We start from the raw sequence: 2,732 nt of genomic DNA on the forward strand, positions 1-2,732 counted from the left end.
CCAGCAAAGCCCGGCTCACACTTCCTGATTGCTCTCTCTCTTTCCCCACCTCTCTTCCTCCCTCCCTCTCTCACTCTTAAAGAAACAGGCAGCTCTGTGGCTGCTACCACCCCCCGCAGGAAGGGGAAAGAGGATGCTTTGAGTTCCCAAGAAGGGCAGAGTTAAGCCACCGAGGCCAAGGAGCTGAGGCCTGGACTTTAGTGGCAGATGACGGAATATTGTTTGGGCATTTCACTGGAGCAGTAAGGCTGAGGGCTCTACCTGGAGTCAACAGAACAAGTTGGGCTAGTAAACCAAGTAAAATGGAAAGACCCGGGAGCAGAAGTGTGTGTGTGTGTGTGTGTGTGTGTGTGTGTGTGTTGGGGAACAGGAGCCATGCGATTCCTAGGAGAAGTTGGTCCTGCCCTTGAACTCACAGAGGCTCAAGAGCAAGTGCTGGAGTCCACCTCTGTCCTTTTCTGTGACTTCCAACTCAGGCACAGCCCTTGCATCCAGCTTCCTTGTGTACAGTGGGAGGGTAGTGGCATTGCCTGGTTGAATGGATGGCAGGAAACAGCCTACCTGGAAATGCTTGAGAGACTGGAAAGTCTTTCTAGACTTTTATGTGTGGGCGTGGAGGCCCACACACCTTTAGAAATTTATGTGTGATCTTCAGACACTGCTGAGGTTGGTAGTCAGGTGTGTGACCTGCTGAGCCAGGAGCCAATGCCCTGAATGTCCCTGGAGTCTGTGATGCTCTGGTCTGCTGAGAGTTGGCAGTTGGATAAGAAATGGTTAACACCAGGAAATTCCATGTTTCTATAGAATGGTGAAGGGACTTTCCCACGGCAACACCTGGTGGTTTCCTCCACCAGCCCCGCCCCTACCAGGGTGAGGAGGGCACAGGAACCAAGGGCACTGCTGCCTGCTCAGAAAGATTCACCTGATGATAATGTGTGCAGTGGATTCTCAAAGCAGGGCTCCACCCTGTTCCATTTGCTGATCATATGGAGGAAATTACACTTCCTGGCACCCTGGAATTGGGCAGGGGGAAAGTATGTGCTTGCCTAAGTAAGCATCTAGTTCCTGCTGCGAGACTCCCACCCCCCACGTCTCCCCTCCTCCTCCCCCCTCCTGCTCTCTGTGGCAAGGTGATTCTGTTCAAAGTGGTGGCTGGCTACTCCATGCATCTGAGAGCTGAAGTGACTTTCTGGAGCAGAGCACCCCCTGCTGGCCCATGAAATATGAACCCAATCTTGGTGAGATAGATGAGAAATCAACCTTGCTTTAGGCCACTGTGGCTGGCAACATCACCAAATGCTACTTATTTCCTATCATGAACCAGCATCCTTCTTTACCTAACAAGGCTGATCTTTCTTTCCCAGTCATTTTCTCATCCTCAAATGCCAACAGACACAGACAGGTGTCTAGCACTTCCTGTGAAGCCAGACTACGTGCTCAAGACAGGAAGGAGAGTCCTAGGCAACCGCCTAGGGGCCCAGGACAGGGCGGATGCCAGGAGGTCCCCATTGCAGCACACAGGCAGCAGAGAGTCAAGAAAGGCTTGCCAGAAGGTTCCTCAGTATGGCAGTGGGAATAAGGGAGTTAGGGGGAGAAGAGGGAGTGGGGGGGGGCAGATGCAGAGTCCAGAAGCATGAGATGGACAGGACTTACTCAGAGCACCATACCTGATAAGACTGGAAAGGGAGCAAAGTGGACTGGGCTGGTGACAGATCAAGCTTCACTGAACATCTTTGTTGTGAACAAAACAGATTGTCCTGTGTCCCAGTGGGGCAGCAGAGCCAGCTTTTTGTCTGGAGAGTCACCTGGAGGGTGGAGGAAGTCTCTATATTAGACCCTGCTACATCTTTCTATGACTCTGAGGAGTCATAGAAATAGAAGTGGCAATCTAAAGGTAGCCCAGGGAGCAGACACAGGAAGTGAAGGCAGCTCTCAGGGAAAAACATCTCACGTCTGCCTTCTACTCAGGAAGTCAGTGGTGTAGTGGAAAGGGTAGGAGCTACTAGCCACATCACCACCAAGGTGTGCATCTTGACTCTGTGTGCATCTTGTCTCTTACTCTTGGACAGTGGCCTTGAACAAGCCACTCAGCTTTTCTCATAGGATCGATGTGAAAAATGAAATGAAATGCTGGTAGGCTCTGAATAGATATTGTTTGAGGCATGGTGGCTCATGCCTGCAGTCCCAGCTGCTTAGGGATTGTTTGAGCCTAGGATTCAGGGCCAAGAGGAGACCAATGATGAGAGCTCATTTCAGAGATAATAAATGAATAAACAAAATTTAGGAGTATAGGGGCTGGGAAGGTGGCTCAGTGGTAGAGTGCTTGCACACATGAGGTCTGGGTTCGATTCCTCAGTACCACATCAGCAAAAAAAGAAAGCTGTAAGTGGTGCTGTGGCTCAAGTGGTAGAGCGCTTGCCTTGAGCTGAAGAGCTGAGGGACGGGGCCCAGGCCCAGAGTTCAGGCCCCACAACTGACCAAAAAAAAATAGGAGTATAGCTCAATACTAGATGTGTGTGACTCTGGGTTCTGTCCCCTGCACCACCTCCACCAGAAAATAAAAGAAGAAAGATGTTGCTGGGCACCAGTGGCTCATGCCTGTAATCCTAGCTACTCAGGAGGCTGAGATCTGAGGATCATCATGGTTCAAAGCCAGCCAGGGTAGGAAATTTTGTAAGGCTCTTTCTCTCAACACCAGAAAAACTGGAAGCAGTGCTGTGGCTCAAAGTGGT

Source organism: Dipodomys spectabilis, unplaced genomic scaffold (assembly GCF_019054845.1).
Source record: "Dipodomys spectabilis isolate Male_0828 unplaced genomic scaffold, ASM1905484v1 ptg000069l, whole genome shotgun sequence".
Classification (NCBI taxonomy): domain Eukaryota; kingdom Metazoa; phylum Chordata; class Mammalia; order Rodentia; family Heteromyidae; genus Dipodomys; species Dipodomys spectabilis.